Genomic DNA, 18,891 nt, shown 5'->3' with positions numbered 1-18,891 from the left:
CCCGACTAAACTACAATCTTCTACACTTCCTGGGCCCGTATCCCTCTATTCCCATCCTATTCATGTATTTGTCAAGATGCCCTTTAAATGTCACTATCGGCCCTGCTTCCACCACCTCCTCTGGCAGTGAGTTCCAGGCACCCACTACCCTCTGTGTTTAACTTCCTATTTTCTCACAGCAGAAAGCACTTAGCTGTTTTTGTGCGGTGAGGAGCTGTCAATCCTGGAAAGAGTGTTCATAAACATTGTGGTTAACATCAATGCAGAGATGCGTTCAAGTGTGAAGGGGAAGATAAATAAACAATCCAGCAAGCAGCTGTATCTGAACCGTAAAATGGCCAATCGCAGACTAGTGAAATATATTGTGAAATGGAATGGAACTTTTGCATTTCAAATGCTGTCAGACGATTTGAAGCCTTTTCATGTATTGTGGATTTTCTGGGATTCCTCTGACACTTCTAACAGTTGCTATTTTAAAGGCCTTTGTCTAAGAGAGAAGATGTTAGAAAGAGAAAACGTTTCTGCTTTGATTCTCCACTGAACACTCTTCAGCTATCAGTCAGAACAGTACAGGCTGAGGAGGCTACCCCAGAGTTTCACAACTCGGACCAGGCGTATGCTATTGAACAGAGGGCTGTCTGAGATTACAATGTCCCAGTGCGGGGAAGGGCATGGGGTCAACCTCTCACAAACAGCCAAGCCCACCTAGCCCCAGAACCCTTGAAGTCTCGAGGGCGGGGGGCGGGGGGGGGGGGGGGCGGGGGGGGGGGTCATCACGCTTCCAACCCTTTAATACTATGCATACTAAACCTGTGCGTCTTCCTGCTGGCACGGAGTGGGAAGCGTCCTATGCCCGGCAACGGGGCAGCAGATAATAGATACGGGACTGGCCCCCGGTGGAAAACCCTGTTTTGTGGGCAACACTCTATTCTTTGTCCGATTGGGATTCACGATCACAGTGGCGGTGAATGAAGAATCCTGGCCCAAAACCGAGCAAGGCATATTAGAAAAGAGGGTTATTCACTGGAACTTCTAGAAGTCAGAGTTTTGGATGAACTGAAGTTGGCAGAGATTGGGGCACGATACAGGAAAGCAATAGAATAGTCAATTCTGGAATTGATAGATGTATGATAGGTTGAGATTGGATGAGCTAAGGATATAGGTGTTTGGTAAGGGGCGGGATTCTCCGGCCACTGACAGTGAAATCGGGTAAGGCAATCGGCCGGAGAATCGATGTTTCCGGCGAAATCGGGGCGGCACCATTTTCGCGATGCGTCCACCCCCTCCAAAGCAGCGTGCTCTAGGGGTACGCCGCACACCGTATTGACAGCCTCAGGACTAACCCCCAATGCTCAGTCCCTCGGCCGAGTTCCCGACGGCCTGGGTCTCTCGTGATATTACCTGTCGGGAACTCGGCGTGGTGGCTGCGGACCTAGTCCAGCGCCGCCACAGCCGGTGGAGAGCTGATCCGCGGGCGGGGGGGAGGGGGGACTTTGGCAGGGGCTGGGGGCACTGTTGGGCGTGCTAACGGGCCTCGTGAGCCGGCCAAATGGGGGGTACTATTTTGCAGGCCAGCCCATGTGCATGGCGTGACCGCTGCAGGCCATGGAACCGGAAATTCTCCAGGCGTATCGGCAGCTAGAGTCAGGTGCTCTACGCTGCGTTCCTGCTAGCCCCGAGTCAAACGGAGGATCGGTGGGCATTTTGCACCGAGTCTTCGGTCATAAAACGCCACCGTTCCCAGGCCGGCGTCAGGCCATCGTCTGAGAATCATAGAATCCAGCCCAAGAGGTAGATAGAGGTCGGCTGTCTAAGCCCGAGACGATGAACTCAGACTAGATCAAATAGCAACTGTGGTCATGAATAGATTGGTTCAGCTGACACACTGCTGGGAGGAATTTGAGGTTGATATTTTATTCAGGAACCGGTCATGGGTGCCGGTTCTGGGTTCTGACTGTACACTACATGCTTCAGACCTGTCTACTGTAGTTTTGAATGCCTGAGTCTATTAAAGATCAGGGAGCACGCTCTCTAACCAGTCAGAGACGGTGGGTGGGATCCTGACATGACAGGGTCAATGGGATCACTTTGGAATCAGCAGCCCCTCAGTTGAATGGGTGCTGACGATTTAATCATGCAGAATTCAAGGGACAAGTGGAGGTAGGTTTGTTTATTTTTTTGAAATGTTACAGCTGCCTATTCATGAACTTAGAGGGCCAATCCCTGCAGGAGATGGCCAGTAACCACCGTTTTGGCCTTGTGAATATTGCAGTTGCAAATGGATGATGCCTCAGGTGAATAATCATAGTCCATTCCTCCTATCTCCTCTCCACCTTGAGTCCACCACATTGACATGGGTTTCGCAGCTCTAGGGTCCCCGGTTCAATTCCCGGCTTGGATCACTGTCTGTGTGGAGTCTGCACGTTCTCCCCGTGTCTGCGTGGGTTTCCTCTGGGTGCTCCGGTTTCCTCCCACTGTCCAACGATGTGCAGGTTAGGAGGATTGGCCATGATAAATTGCCCTTAGTGTCTAAAAAGGATAGGTGGGGTTACTGGGTGGCGGGGATAGGGTGGAGGTGTGGGCACAAATTGGTGCTCTTTCCAAGGGTCTGTTCAAACTCGATGGGCCGCATGGCCTCCTTCTGCACTGTAAATTCTATGATTCTATGATTCTCTGGACTGCCTGCTTTGCAAAATTGAATTGCCAGTTGGGGTAGGAAAGACCCCTTAATGAAATTTCATTGGCATCATCAAGCTGGTTAACTCACAGCCCATCCCCTATCTGGACCCTACCCTTTTAAAAAATCCTGTCCCTGGAGTCTGTGGCGATGATATGGAGTTCAGGTGGAGGCTAAAGGTGTTGATTTGGTCTTCCCAATATTTAATTAGCAGAAATTGTGGTCAACTCTAGAATGTTGGACACACAGTGTGACAGCATTGAGACAGGCATGGATCCAGAGAGGTAGTGGATTAATCGGCAGATGTCTCCAGCAAACATGTGGACACTGAGTAAAAATTACAAAAAACGTCACCACAAAGGCAGCACGTAGATGAGGAAGAGATGCAAGGATCTCTGCTGAACCTCTCGATTTGCTGGGGCAGCAAGGTAGCATTGTGGTTAGCACAGTTGCTTCACAGCTCCATTGTCCCAGGTTTGGTTCCTGGCTTGTGTCACTGTCTGTGCAGAGTCTGCATGTTCTCCCCGTATCCGCGCGGGTTTCCTCCGGTGCTCCGGTTTCCTCCCACAGTCCAAAGATGTGTGGGTTAGGTGGATTGGCCATGCTAAATTGCCCCGTAGTGTCCAAAAAGGTTAAGTGGGGGTTACTGGGTTACGGGGATAGGGTAGAGACGTGGGTTTGGGTAGGGTGCTCTTTGTAAGGGCCAGTGCAGACTCGATGGGCCGCATGGTCTCCTTCTGCACTGCAAAAAAATATTCTTTCATGAATTTGATATCGATATCGAGGAAATAATAGTAAAATCTGATAATGATACCCAATTGCATGAAAATTACAAGAGGGAATATCCACAAACATTGACAAGTTAGAAGAATGGGAAATATGTTGTAAGTGCAGTTCAACATTGTTAAGAGTGAAATAGTATACTTTTTGGAAAGGACGAATATAAATGAGTACAATTGCAGATACACAAATCATAGGTGAAAAGAAACCAATAAAATGGCAAATGATAATCTTGGTTTTATATATATTGAACACAATTGAAAAAAAGTGGGAGTTGTCATGATATTCAAACACACACATCATGATGGACACACTAACAGGCAAATCAGAGTACACAACACCACAACCAATCACAGACAAGAACACCAACCACATAAAAAGCACGAGCACGACACCTGGAGGTCAGTAGGTCTGGGGAGAAGGAAGCATGAAAGAGCTGTTGAAACACCACAAGCAGGGAGCCCCCCACGTGCAGAGTGCAAAGACCAAGTTGTAAATAGTGAGTTTAAATAAACAAGTGTTGTACCATATACAACTGTGTTGGCTCTTCTGTGTGTTAGAACACCCAACACCACATGGTACAGGAGTGGATCGATACCTGCCTACCAACCTGCCATTCTGGACATGGACCACACCGGCAAACCGCAGCCGATGCAAGTCACGGGGAACCTAGGCACCAACTGGAAGCTCTACAGGCAGCGATTTGACCTGTACATCCGTGCCACCGAAAAACAGAATGTCTCGGATGATTCGAAGATTGCAATGCTCCTCTTCTACGCAGGCCCCCACCCAAATGATGTCTTTAATTCACTGGTGTTCGAGGAAGGCGAAAACCAGGCCAAATATGACACGGTCATCCTCAAAATGGACCAGCACTTTCAAACTGAAGTAAACGAAACTTTCGAAAGATACATCTTTCAGCAACGCCTGCAAGGTAAGGAGGAGCTTTTTCAACCCTTTTTGACGCACCTCCGGATTCTAGCGCAGTCCTGCGGTTACGGCACCACCACAGAGTCCATGATCAGGGACCAGATTGTTTTTGGCGTTGCCTCCAGTGGCCTACGCCAGCAGCTTCTTAAAATAAAGAGCCTTACCTTAGCGTCTGCTGTGGAAGCCTGTGTCCTCCATGAAAATGCGACCTGCCGTTTTGCCCGATTTCAGGCGTCCGAGTTGGCACGGAGGGGGTCCCCAGCCGTCGAATCGGCAAGCCAGGCCGCCCACGACGTTGAACGCATCCAGGCCGTCGATTTCTTCCCGCCCCACGGCCCGGACGACAGCGGCCGCTTCCCGCGCTTTTCGCGGTCTCCCGCGCAGGTGCGCGCCAAGAATAACGGCCACAACGAGGGACGCACTGCGCAGGCGCGCCCACCGCAAGATCGCACTGCGCATGCGCAGTGGCGCAACGAACGCCGTGACGTCATGACGTGCAGCAAGTGTGGAGGTCTACACTTAAAAGGGCAATGTCCTGCAAAATACCAACAGTGCAACAGATGTGCCATGATAGGCCACTACGCAGCCCGCTGTCGTGCGGCTCAACCCATGGATCCGGCGCATCCTCGACAACCTCGCACACGAGTCAGGACCGTCCAGCCCACGCATCAAGACTTCCAGTTAAGTGATGCAGATGACCAGGATGACTTCAGAGTTGCCGTCATTGATGTCAACAAGGTCAATGCCATCAATCCAGACGATGAGTGGTGTGCCACCCTGACGGTCAACCGATCGCGCGTCGCCTTCCGTCTGGACACCGGCGCATCCGCCAACCTGATTGCTTACTCTGCAGTCCACGCCATGAAGGTCAAACCACTCATCACACCATCCCGGCTTAAGATGGTTGACTATAACGGGAACGTTATCCCGTCCGTAGGATCTTGCCAGCTACAGGTGACTCACAAGGGGTACACGGCCACACTCCCCTTCGAAGTTGTGGGCTCATCAAAGGACTCGTTACTGGGCGCACAAGCGTGTAAGGTCCTTCACCTGGTACAGCGCATCATGTCTCTCTCTCCAGATGAGATATCCGACTTCCCGGATGCTGAGTTCCACGCGAATCTCCATTCCCTCCTCGCTCACAACCAGGAGGTTTTTGAAGGCATGGGGACATTGCCACACACGTACAAGATTCGACTCAGACCGGACGCCATCCCTGTCGTTCACGCACCTCGCAGGGTTCCTGCGCCTCTCAAAGACCGCCTCAAGGCACAACTGCAGATTCTTCAGGACCAAGGGGTCCTATCCAAGGTCACGGAGCCCACGCCATGGGTCAGCTCCATGGTCTGTGTAAAGAAGCCCTCTGGCGAGCTCCGTATATGTATAGATCCAAAAGATCTGAACAACAACATCATGCGGGAACACTATCCCATCCCAAAACGAGAAGACCTCACCAGCGAGATGGCGCGAGCCAACATATTCACTAAATTGGATGCGTCCAAAGGATTCTGGCAGATCCAACTGGACCCGGCCAGCCGAAGACTATGCACATTCAACACCCCTTTTGGCAGATTCTGCTACAACCGGATGCCATTCGGCATCATTTCGGCATCTGAAGTATTCCACCGCATTATGGAGCAGATGATGGAAGGCATCGAAGGGGTACGTGTATATGTGGACGATATCATCATTTGGTCCACCACTCCGCAGGAACACATGCATCGTCTTCGACGTGTCTTCACCCGCATACGGCAAAATGGCCTGCGTCTCAACCGTGCGAAGTGTGCTTTCGGCCAGACGGAGCTGAAATTCCTCGGGGACCACATCTCAAGGTCCGGGGTCCGTCCCGATGCAGACAAGGTTAGCGCCATCACAGCCATGCCACGACCGGCTGACAAGAAGGCTGTCTTAAGATTCCTGGGCATGGTCAACTTCCTTGGGAAGTTCATTCCCAACCTGGCTTCTCATACAACAAACATGCGCCATCTCGTAAAAAAATCGACGGAATTCAACTGGCACCAGTCGCATCAGCAGGAATGGGAGGAGCTCAAGCACAAACTGGTCACGGCACCAGTGCTGGCCTTCTTTGACGCGACTCGCCCTACAAAGATCTCAACAGACGCCAGCCAATCTGGTATTGGAGCGGTACTCCTGCAAAAAGACAGCACGTCATCATGGGCCCCGGTTGCGTATGCCTCACGAGCCATGACCCCTACCGAACAGCGCTACGCGCAAATCGAAAAAGAATGCCTGGGCTTGTTAACTGGACTGGACAAGTTCCACGACTATGTGTATGGCCTGCCACGATTCACGGTCGAAACTGACCACCGCCCCCTGGTCAACATCATTAACAAAGACCTGAACGACATGACTCCTCGCCTCCAGCGCATCTTACTCAAACTCAGGAGGTACGATTTTGAACTGATCTACACTCCGGGGAAGGAGCTCATCGTGGCGGACACTCTTTCCCGAGCAGTGAGCACACCACCAGATGCGGAGGGGTTCGTGCGTCAAATTGAGGCACACGTGACTCTGACAGCAGCAAATATGCCAGCTGATGATCCTTGTCTGGCCCACATACGCGCAGAGACGGCGACTGACCCTCTGCTGCAGCGAGTGATGCGCCACATGACGGAAGGGTGGCTAAAAGGGCAGTGCCCCCAGTTTTACAATGTGCGAGATGATCTCACCAATATAGACGGGGTCCTTATGAAATCGCATAGGATCGTCATTCCACACAGTGTGCGCCAGATGATTCTTCGTCAACTACACGAAGGCCACTTGGGTGTCGAAAAATGCAGACGAAGGGCCCGGGCGGCGGTATATTGGCCGGGTATTAATGAAGACATAGCCAACATGGTGCTCAACTGCACAACCTGTCAGAGGTTTCAGCCGGCGCAACCTCCGGAAACACTTCTACCACACGAGATGGTGACGTCCCCCTGGGCGAAGGTGGGTGTTGACCTATTTCACGCGCTCGGCAGAGATTACATTGTTATTATAGACTACTTCTCAAACTACCCGGAAGTCATGCCTCTCCATGATCTGACGTCGTCCGCAGTCATTGGGGCCTGCAAGGAAACGTTTGCTCGCCATGGCATTCCAAGGACTGTCATGTCAGACAATGGACCTTGTTTTGCCAGCCGTGAATGGTCGTCCTTTGCCGCAGCATATGGTTTCACTCATGTGACATCCAGCCCTCTGCATCCACAATCGAACGGGAAGGCTGAAAAGGGTGTCCACATCGCAAAGCGGCTCCTGTGCAAGGCGGCTGATGCCGGATCGGACTTTAACCTTGCCTTGCTGGCCTATCGATCGGCCCCGTTATCCACGGGCCTCTCGCCAGCGCAGCTACTAATGGGTCGCTCCCTCAGGACGACGGTACCTTCCGTCCTGGCACCGACAACAGACCATGAGGCGGTTCTTCGGGACATGCAACTGCAGCGTGATCGCCAGAAAGGTCGGTACGACACACGAGCGACGGACCTGCCCCCCCTGTCCTCCGGAGACAAAGTACGCGTCCATCAACCGTATGGTGGCTGGTCAGCACCGGCCGAAGTCCTCCGACAAGTGGCTCCCCGCTCGTTCCTGGTTCGCATGCCGGATGGTTCCGTGCGTCGCCGCAATCGGCGCGCCCTTCGCCGACTTCCACGTTCACAGCCACACAACACGCCAGATCCTCAACAGGCTTCCGAGGATGACTTTGTGGAGCTGCCGCACATCACGCCCTTTCCATCGCCACCCATGGCCATGCCTGCACAGCAGCCGGTGGTTCTTGATCCACCCTTAAGGCGGTCAACCCGAATTCGTCGCAAACCCATTAGAATGGACTTATAATACAGTTCATATGTTTCATAAGTTGGACAATTTTACATGATAACCTGTTGTTGTTTATCGTTCCAGATGTCGTCTGACTGGACAACTGTTCAAAATTTTTTTTCTTCTTCTCTCGTTCGCATTTCTGTTATGTTATGGTACAACTGGATTCATGTGACGCACTCGACATCGCCCCATGTACATAGTTCCGTCATAGACACATGCTGCACACGACACACACACACTCTTAGATGCACTCACGTCACGATCATATTTATTACCACGTAGGCACATATCTTTGTAAAAAGGGGGGATGTCATGATATTCAAACACACACATCATGATGGACACACTAACAGGCAAATCAGAGTACACAACACCACAACCAATCACAGACAAGAACACCAACCACATAAAAAGCACGAGCACGACACCTGGAGGTCAGTAGGTCTGGGGAGAAGGAAGCATGAAAGAGCTGTTGAAACACCACAAGCAGGGAGCCCCCCACGTGCAGAGTGCAAAGACCAAGTTGTAAATAGTGAGTTTAAATAAACAAGTGTTGTACCATATACAACTGTGTTGGCTCTTCTGTGTGTTAGAACACCCAACACCACAGGAGTGAGGGAGACATTTATTCGGCATTGATTGGAAAGCTGTGTAGAGTTTTGTACTTGTACCATTCGTTTCAGAAAGAGTATTGGAGCCATGTGAATAGATTCACCAGGATGAAAGAGACTGCCCCTTGAGTATTGTGTCCAACTTTGGTTTCCTTATCTGAGGAAGGGTATATTTGCCAGAGAGGGAGTACAACAGAGGTTCACCAGACCAAACCCTGGGATGGTGGGATTGTATTATGAAAAGACTAGGCCTGTATTCACTGGAATTTTAAAAAATGAGAGGTGATCTCATTGAAACTTCAAAAATTCTTACAGGGCTTGGAAGGGTAGATGCACCTGGGATGTGGCCCCTGGCTGATGAACCTAGAACCAGAAAAAATGGTCTCAGAATAATGGTCTCAGGCTTGTTCAGACTGAGATGAAGAGCAATTCTCATACAGTGAGTGGTGAACCTTTGGAATTCCCCACCTCAGAGGACTGTGGAATTTCACTTATTGAGCATATTCAAGACATAAATCGATAGATTTCTAGATACTAATGACATCGAGGAATATGAGGATAGTTCAGGAAAGTGGCATTCAGGTAGTTGATCAGCCATGATCTAATTGAATAGCGAAACAGGCTCGATGGGCCAAATGGACTACTCCAGCTCCTATGTTCCTAAGTTCCTAAAATAAGCCATGAGTGGTGTTGTCTATGCTGTGGGAGAACTAAAACTGTCTTCATGGAAAAAGAAAAGGCTGAGACTTTTATGAACATTCCCTTTGATGTCAAAATTTTACTGCCACTTTACAGTTAATAGAAATACTCAAAATTTTGAAAAGCTTTGAGAGGGTAGTTAAAGATTATTTACAGGAGTGAATAAATCACTAACAGAAGCATTACATTTAAAAACATGAAGAAAAATGCAACAGAAATGTTCCTGTTCAATGAATCATTAAATATATTAATGTAAGTGGAAAATTCTGTACAATTCATGTGTGGATTAGGTAAACATTTAGGATAAATATGATGAAGACTTTCAGAAAATATAAAAATCAAGGGAATTAGTGGGTAGCTGTGATGATCAGCCGGCATCTGCACAAGCACACTGGGCCGAACAGCCTCTTATGTTAAATTGTCTTTGTTTCAATAATCACTCATTTTCATAGCTTGGGCATTAGATTCCCAACACAACTCCAAAATGATACTATCCTTCTACTCATTATGCACCCAAATCCTCTTTGTATAATGCAAACTTTTCTGTCTCACTGCATCTTAAGCCTGGGTAATATGTAATACAATGAACACAATTTTTTTACTCAGTGAAAAATTGAATATAGTAGACCATGGACTTGATTCTCCGGTTCCCCTGCCGCGTATTTCTTGGCCGTACAAAATTCGCTCGAGGCCATCACTTGTCAATGGGACTGCCCATTGTAACAGCCCCACACCACCGCAAAACCCACTGGGTGCACTGTCAGCGGGAAAAACGGATCGGCAACCATCAGAGAATTCCAGCCCATAACGCCTGAGCTCCAGGGCACTGTAACAGGTGGTACTCCAAATATGCACCAGGAAACACCCACCTGCCACGCCAACTGAAGGGGCTGTTTAGCACAGGGCTAAATTGCTGGCTTTGAAAGCAGACCAAGGCAGGCCAGTAGCACGGTTCGATTCCCGTAACAGCCTCCCCGAACAGGCGCCGGAATGTGGCGACTAGGGGCTTTTCACAGTAACTTCATTTGAAGCCTACTTGTGACAATAAGCGATTTTCATTTTCAACTCCCAGATGTTTCCAGGCAAGGATTGCAGGGTAAATGTCAAGGAAGTTCAAACTTCCTTTGGGCAATTGCGGTGCACTGGGAACCATCTAAAAACGTGATTTAAATTACAAACTTCAGATGGTGTCGACTGTCATACAGCAATAGTTACCTCAAGAAAGTTAGATCAGTTAAAATTACTTTCAGCTTCTGAATAACTACAGTACTCACCTCCGCTAAACTCCCACGGATCTCTCCCAAACCCAACCTGACCTGAACTCAGTAGTGTTGCACATTTTTCTCCAATCAGCTTCTTATCCAATTCTCTTGGGGAAAAGAGCGAATGCAATGCCACAAGGATTAAAGCAATTCCTTGATTTGGGAAACTGGCAGTGATCAAATTAAATATTGGATGACCCGAATTGAAAGTGAGTTAACTGTCAGACATTCTAATTGACAGTTGTTGGGCAGAATGACCACCATCAATGGATCTTCACATTGGGGCTTCAATTATATCAATGGTACCAAGATGTGAAAAAGCACTTCATTCAAAATAAAGCACCATAAAAACAGCAAACCTTATCACCTGAGGTAACTTATAATTATGTAACCATTAATTGAAGAATGTCAAAATCCTGCACAAAAGTTGCATGGAACTTGCTGTTGACATTGAGAGCGTGGATTCATTTTTGTACCATATGCATTCATGTGGGATTTGAAATTTGGAGAGAGGATGGTTAAAAGATGTAAAAAGTGTTTATGTCATATTTTCTGTCATGATCAAGCAGCATGTGTGAAGAGAGAAACAAATTAATGGCCAGAATGAGCAGGCACACTCCAGTTCTGGGGCGACATTCTCCGACCCCCCGCCGGGTCGGAGAATCGCAGGGGGATGGCGTGAGTCCCGCCCCCGCCGGTTGCCAAATTCTCCGGCACCGGAGATTCAGGGGGGGCGGGAATCGCGCCGCACCGGTTGGCAGGCCCCCCCCCCAGCGATTCTCCGGCCCGGATGAGCCGAAGTCCCGCTGCTGGAATGCCTGTCCCGCCGACGTGGATTAAACCACCTCTCTTACCGGCGGGACAAGGCGGCACGGGTGGGCTCCGGGGTCCTGGGGGGGGGCGATCTGGCCCCGGGGGGTGCCCCCACGGTGGCCTGGGCCGCGATCGTGGCCCACCGATCCGCGGGCAGGCCTGTGCTGTGGGGGCATTCTTTTCCTTCCGCCTTCGCCACGGTCTCCACCATGGCGGAGGCGGAAGAGACTCACTCCACTGCGCATGCGCGGGGATGCCGTGAGCGGCCGCTGACACTCCCGCGCATGCGCCGCCCGGCAATGTCATTTCCGCGCCAGCTGGCGGGGCACCAAAGGCCTTTCCCGCCAGCTGGCGAGGCAGAAATCAGCCCGGCGCAGGCCTAGCCCCTCAAGGTTAGGGCTCAGCTGGTCAAGATGCGGAGGATTCCGCATCTTTGGGGCGGTGCGATGCTGGACTGATTTGCGCCGTTTTTGGCGCCGGTCAGCGGACATCGCGCCGATTACGGAGAATTCCGCCCCCAGGTTGGAGTTCTCCTTTTGGGAGACTAAGGTTGGAATTCTCCAGTCATTGCGATTCACTTTTCCTGCCGGCAGCGCAGCCCCACCGTGGGTCCCCAGTGACATAGGGTGGTTCCAATAGGAAATCCAATTGACAATCGGCAGAAAGATAGAATCCCGCTCCCAATAAATGGCATACTGCTGAGAAACACACAGCTGGGAGATTGGAGAATCGTGCTCCGCCGGGGCTGAATTGTGTGCGATTCGCGTTCCCATTGGGGGCGCTATTTGGGAAGCAAGTCAGGACATGCTAATGGGCCAGAGCTCTGCCCACCGCTCACTCACTGAAGGGCGTGTCCCAGTCTCAGTGCTCCATGTTGAGGGCATTGAGACCATGGTTCAGACAAAAGCAGGCCTCCAGGACTGGCAGCACCAGGTGACAGTGAAGCCTCCAGAGTTCACTCGGCCTCACTTCCATCCCATGGAGTAGCCCAAGGACCATCAAGCCACCTAATAGAAGAGTAAGTGAAGAGGCCCATGCTGGTGGCTCCCACAGGGGAGATGTTGGAACACCTCAGTGTTTCTGAATTGCCCACCTGATACTGGCACAGCTGATGAGCAACGTGCAGAACAGGGTAGCTCATTGTCACCTTTGACACCCGAAAATCAGCTGGTGACATCCAGGTTCAGGCCCTCGAGGGGACGGCGCCAAAGGAATCTCAGGGCAGAGGGCGGGAAAAGCAGTAGGCTGCCTCCACGTCTGGGGTCACACCTGGAAGGAGTGGTTGGCCACGTAAAATTAGAAAGTTAGACACCACTTAAGTTGTCATGGGTGTAGCACATAAATGCGAGTTAGGGGTCAGGGGACAACAATGTATATTGTCATCAGTAAGCACTTTTTCACCAACATTCCGACTTGCCTCAATCCTCTTTCCAAAGGGTGTTAGGGATGGGCTGGGCTGGGTGTAGAAAGTGTGCACATGGGGCAATCTCATCACCTTCCCATTTGCTGATTAAGAGATCTGACCACTGGCAGCACCACCGCCCGATCCCACCTTTCCATCCCACCTCCCTCCTTCTAACTGATGCTGCCTTCCTCATGGTCCTGCAGCACACATTGGGTGGCCGCCATGCCAGCCAGGGTTCTATGCTCGGTTCTTCCTGGACATCCTCCTTGTCAGATGAGGCCAGCCGTTCTTCCTCCTCCACTAACGAGCATGTCCCCCCCTCTGCTGCATGATGTTGTGCAGAAGGCAGCAGGCCAGTACGATGCTCAAGACAATTCTGGGCCATATTGCAGAGCCTCACTGGAGCAGTCTAGACATCAGAAGAGCTTCTTGAGGATGCCAATGCACTGCTCAATGATGCTCCTTGTTGCTGCATGTGCGTCGTTATAATGGTTCTCCGCATTGGTTTTGGGCCTGTGGGCAGGCATCAGGAGCCAAGACCTAACCCCTCACCCAAGGGAGTGCCTCGAAGGTACCGGGAACCGACGAGTGCGCCAGGATGTATGCGTTGTGCGTGCTGCCTGAGTATCATAGAACATAGAACATAGAAAATACAGCACAGAACAGGCCCTTCGGCCCACGATGTTGTACCCAACCTTTGTCCTAGATTAATCATAGATTATCATTGAATATACAGTGCAGAAGGAGGCCATTTGGCCCTTTGAGTCTGCACCGGCTCTTGGAAAGAGCACCCTACCCAAACTCAACACCTCCACCCAACTCCAAGGGCAATTTTGGACTCTAAGGGAAATTTATCATGGCCAATCCACCTAACCTGCACATCCCCGGACTGTGGGACGAAACCGGAGCACCCGGAGGAAACCCATGCAGACACGGGGAGGATGTGCAGACTCCGCACAGACAGCGACCCAAGCCGGAATCGAACCTGGGACCCTGGACCTGTGATGCAATTGTGCTATCCACAATGCTACCATGCTGCCCTGAAGAACAAATAAATCTGCACTATATCATTTTACCGTAATCCATGTACCTATCCAATAGCTGCTTGAAGGTCCCTAATGTTTCCGACTCAACTACTTCCACAGGCAGTGCATTCCATGCCCCCACTACTCTCTGGGTAAAGAACCTATCTCTGACATCCTTCCTATATCTTCCACCTTTCACCTTAAATTTATGTCCCCTTGTAATGGTTTGTTCCACCCGGGGAAAAAGTCTCTGGCTGTCTACTCTATTCCCTTGATCATCTTATAAACCTCGATCAAGTCGCTCCTCATTCTTCTCCGTTCTAATGAGAAAAGGCCTAGCACCCTCAACCTTTCCTCGTAAGACCTACTCTGCATTCCAGGCAACATCCTGGTAAATCTCGTTTGCACCTTTTCCAAAGCTTCCACATCCTTCCTAAAATGAGGCGACCAGAACTGTACACAGTACTCCAAATGTGGCCTTACCAAAGTTTTGGACAGCTGCATCATCACCTCACGGCTCTTAAATTTAATCCCTCTGTTAATGAACGTGAGCACACCATAGGCCTTCTTCACAGCTCTATCCACTTGAGTAGCAACTTTCAAAGATGTATGAACATAGACCCCAAGATCTCTCTGCTCCTCCACATTGCCAAGAACTCTACCGTTAACCCTGTATTCCGCTTTCATATTTGTCCTTCCAAAATGGACAACCTCACACTTTTCAGGGTTAAACTCCATCTGCCACTTCCCATCCCAGTTCTGCATCCTATCTATGTCTCTTTGCAGCCGACAACAGCCCTCCTTACTATCCACAACTCCACCAATCTTCGTATCGTCTGCAAATTTACTGACCCACCCTTCAACTCCCTCATCCAAGTCATTAATGAAAATCACAAACAGCAGAGGACCCAGAACTGATTCCTGCGGTACGCCACTGGTAACTGGGATCCAGGCTGAATATTTGCCATCCACCACCACTCTCTGACTTCTATCGGTTAGCCAGTTCGTTATCCAACTGGCCAAATTTCCCACTATCCCATGCCTCCTTACTTTCTGCATAAGCCTACCATGGGGAACCTTATCAAATGCCTCACTAAAATCCATGTACACTACATCCACTGCTTTACCTTCATCCACATGCTTGGTCACTTCCTCAAAGAATTCAATAAGACTTGTAAGGCAAGACCTACCCCTCACAAATCTGTGCTGACTATCCCGAATCAAGCAGTGTCTTTCCAGATGCTCAGAAATCCTATCCTTCAGTACCCTTTCCATTACTTTGCCTACCACCGAAGTAAGACTAACTGGCCTGTAATTCCCAGGGTTATCCCTCGTCCCTTTTTTGAACAGGGGCACGACATTCGCCACTCTCCAATCCCCTGGTACCACCCCTGTTGACAGTGAGGACGAAAAGATCATTGCCAATGGCTCTGCAATTTCATCTCTTGCTTCCCATAGAATCCTTGGATATATCCCGTCAGGCCTGGGGGACTTGTCTATCCTCAAGTTTTTCAAAATGCCCAACACATCTTCCTTCCTAACAAGTATTTCCTCGAGCTTCCAATCTGTTTCACACTGTCCTCTCCAACAATATGGCCCCTCTCATTTGTAAATACAGAAGAAAAGTACTCATTCAAGACCTCTCCTATCTCTTCAGACTCAATACACAATCTCCCGCTACTGTCCTTGATCGGACCTACCCTCGCTCTAGTCATTCTCATATTTCTCACATATGTGTAAAAGGCCTTGGCGTTTTCCTTGATCCTACCCGCCAAAGATTGTTCATGCCCTCTCTTAGCTCTCCTAATCCCTTTCTTCAGTTCCCTCCTGGCTATCTTGTATCCCTCCAATGCCCTGTCTGAACCTTGTTTCCTCAGCCTTACATAAGTCTCCTTTTTCCTCTTAACAAGACATTCAACCTCTCTTGTCAACCATGGTTCCCTCACTCGACCATCTCTTCCCTGCCTGACAGGGACATACATATCAAGGACACGTAGTACCTGTTCCGTGAACAAGTTCCACATTTCACTTGTGTCCTTCCCTGACAGCCTATGTTCCCAACTTATGCACTTCAATTCTTGTCTGACAACATCGTATTTACCCTTCCCCCAATTGTAAACCTTGCCCTGTTGCACGCACCTATCCCTCTCCATTTCTAAAGTGAAAGTCACAGAATTGTGGTCACTATCTCCAAAATGCTCCCCCATTAACAAATCTATCACTTGCCCTGGTTCATTACCAAGTACTAAATCCAATATTGCCCCTCCTCTGGTCGGACAATCTACATACTGTGTTAGAAAAGCTTCCTGGACACACTGCACAAACACCACCCCATCCAAACTATTTGATCTAAAGAGTTTCCACTCGATATTTGGGAAGTTAAAGTCACCCATGACTACTACCCTGTGACTTCTGCACCTTTCCATAATCTGTTTCCCAATCTGTTCCTCCACATCTCTGCTACTATTGGGGGGGCCTATAGAAAACTCCTAACAAGGTGGCTGCTCCTTTCCTATTTCTGACTTCAACCCATACTACCTCAGTAGGGTGATACTCCTCGAACTGCCTTTCTGCAGCTGTTATACTATCTCTAATTAACAATTCCACCCCCCCACCTATTTTACCACCCTCCCTAATCTTATTGAAACATCTATAACCAGGGACCTCCAACAACCATTTCTGCCCCTCTTCTATCCAAGTTTCCGTGATGGCCACCACATTGTAGTCCCAAGTACCGATCCATGCCTTAAGTTCACCCACCTTATTCCTGATGCTTCTTGCGTTGAAGTATACACACCTCAACCCATCTCCGTGCCTGCAAGTCATAGAATCATAGAATCATAGAATTTACAGTGCAGAAGGAGGCCATTCAGCCCATCGAGTCTACACCGGCTCTTGGAAAGAGCACCCTACCCAAGCCCACACTTCCACCCTATCCCCATAACCCAGTAACCCCACCCAGCACCAAGGGCAATTTTGAACACTAAGGGCAATTTATCATGGCCAATCCACCTAACCTGCACATCTTTGGACTGTGGGAGGAAACCGGAGCACCCGGAGGAAACCCACGCACACACGGGGAGGATGTGCAGACTCCGCACAGACAGTGACCCAAGCCGGAATCGAACCTGGGACCCTGGAGCTGTGAAGCAATTGTGCTATCCACAATGCTACCGTGCTGCCCTAAGTACTCTCCTTTGTCAGTGTTCCCTTCCCCACTGCCTCATTACACGCTTTGGCATCCTGAATATCGGCTACCTTAGTTGCTGGACTACAAATCCGGTTCCCATTCCCCTGCCATATTAATTTAAACCCTCCCGAAGAGTACTGTAAAACCTCCCTCCCAGGATATTGGTGCCCCTCTGGTTCAGATGCAACCTGTCCTGCTTGTACAGGTCCCACCTTCCCCAAAATGCGCTCCAATTATCCAAATACCTGAAGCCCTCCCTCCTACACCATTCCTGCAGCCACGTGTTCAACTGCACTCTCTCCCTATTCCTAGCCTCGCTATCACGTGGCACCGGCAACAAACCAGAGATGGCAACTCTGTCTGTCCTGGCTTTTAACTTCTAGCCTAACTCCCTAAACTTGTTTATTACCTCCACACCCCTTTTCCTACCTATGTCGTTGGTACCAATGTGCACCACGACTTCTGGCTGCTCCCCCTCCCCCTAAGGATCCTGAAGACACGATCCGAGACATCCCTGGCCCTGGCACCCGGGAGGCAACATACCTTCCGGGAGTCTTGCTCGCGACCACAGAATCTCCTATCTATTCCCCTAACCATTGAATCTCCTACAACTATTGCTTTTCTATTCTCCCCCCTTCCCTTCTGAGCCCCAGGGCCAGACTCAGTGCCAGAGACCTAGCCGCTAGGGCCTTCCCCCGGTAGGTCATCCCCCCCAACAGCATCCAAAACAGTATACTTGTTTTGAAGGGGAACGGCCACGAGGGATCCCTGCACTGTCTGCCTGTTTGTTTTTTTTCCCCTGACTGTAACCCAGCTATTCTTGTCCTGTACCTTGGGTGTGGTTACCTCCCTGTAACTCTTCTCAATCACCCCCTCTGCCTCCCGGATGATCCAAAGTTCATCCAGCTTCAGCTCCAGTTCCCTAATACGGTCTTTGAGGAACTGAAGTTGAACTGCGCACTTCCTGCAGGTATAGTCAGCGGGGACACCGGTGGTATCCCTCACCACCCACATCCTACAGGAGGAGCATGCAACTGGCCTAGCCTCCATTCCCTCTTACCTGACAGAATATAGCTGCCCTGTGGACTAACTAGACCTCCGCCCTCCGACTCTGCTCCCAGTCAGCTACACTTTCTGTAAACTCCTGGCTCTCTTCTCACTCTTTGTGGAAATGTCGGAAACAAAATGAAAGGAGTACCTTACTCCCTCCTCACCTAACTCCCTCGGTCATCAAACTCTTACTATAGCACTCAAATGCACCAAATTCAGCACTCAGTGCAAACGTGATCAGATGCAGACGTGCATGATGTACAGCTGGTGGTCACACACCAACCATAAATTCAGGGAGTGGAAGCCCTTTGTGTTGATTAAGGGCACGCCTTGATGAGATGGTGCTCCTAGGGAGATATGCATGCCATCGATCACCCCCTGGACCTGGGACATGCCAGCGATGGCGATGAATCCTGTTGGCCGGGCACCCTGGTGTGCCTGGACCAGACTAAAGTTTATATAGTCTGATGCCCGGGCACATGGAGCATTCATCACAGCCCAGATGTAGCTGTGTACGGACATCTGAGAGATCCCTGGCAGTTCCTCACAGGGTCCATGGAAAGATCCAGATACATAAATGTTGAAGGTGACCATCACCTTGAAGGACACTGGGTTTTGGTGTACTTC

This window comes from Scyliorhinus torazame, chromosome 8 (assembly GCF_047496885.1).
Source record: "Scyliorhinus torazame isolate Kashiwa2021f chromosome 8, sScyTor2.1, whole genome shotgun sequence".
NCBI classification, from domain to species: Eukaryota; Metazoa; Chordata; class Chondrichthyes; order Carcharhiniformes; family Scyliorhinidae; genus Scyliorhinus; species Scyliorhinus torazame.
The sequence above is the reverse complement of the archived record's forward strand: the minus strand, read 5'-3'. Positions refer to the sequence as shown.